Here is a 911-nt window from a genome sequence, read left to right as displayed (position 1 = left end):
CATTTGTTGCCACCATCATTCTCAAAACATTTTATTTCTACTTGAGCTCTTGGTATTAGCGTCATTGTTTCCCCTCCCTCCCCTATATAATTTATAAATCATTATTTTTCCATTTCTTACACTGATGTCTCCCTTGGGAGACATCTGTTCTCCACCCCCCAGGGAGGGGCTCATATGTAGATCATTGCGATCAGTTCCACCTTTCTCCCTCACCTTCCCCTTACCCTCCTGGTATTGCTACTCTCATTATTGGTCCTGAGGGGTTTGTCCTGTGTTTCCTGCTCTGAATCTGTCCCAGTGTACATGCTCTGGTCTAGCTGGATTTGTAAGGTAGAATTGGGATCATGATAGTGGGGGGAGGGGAGGAGGAAACATTGAAGAACTAGAAGAAAGTTGTATGTTTCATCAGTGCTATACTGCACTCTGACTGGCTTGTCTTCTCCCTGCGACCATTCTGTAAGAGGATGTCCCGTTGCCTACAGATGTGCTTTGAGTCTCCACTCCACACTCCCCTTCATTCACAATGATATATTTTTTTGTTCTTTGATGCCTGATCATATTGCTAGATGGCCGCTTGTTTACCTTCAAGCCTTTAAGACCCCAGACACTATATCTTTTGATAGCCAGGCACCATCAGCATTCTTTGTCATATTTGCCTACGCACCCATTTGTCTTCAGCGATCCTATCAGGGAGGTGAGCACACAATGATATGAATTTTTGTTCTTTGATGCCTGATAACTGATCCCTTCGGCACCTCGTGATCATGCAGGCTGGTGTGCTTCTTCCATGTGGGCTTTGTTGCTTCTCAGCCAGATGGCTGCTTGTTTATCTTCAAGCCTTTAAACCCCAGATGCTTTATCTTTTGATACCTGGGCACCATCATCTTTCTTCAGATTTGCTTATGCACCCA

Source organism: Echinops telfairi, unplaced genomic scaffold (genome assembly GCF_000313985.2).
Source record: "Echinops telfairi isolate 266 unplaced genomic scaffold, ASM31398v2 ScPeMD7_16;HRSCAF=60, whole genome shotgun sequence".
Lineage (NCBI taxonomy): Eukaryota > Metazoa > Chordata > Mammalia > Afrosoricida > Tenrecidae > Echinops > Echinops telfairi.
This window is presented reverse-complemented; position numbering follows the sequence as displayed.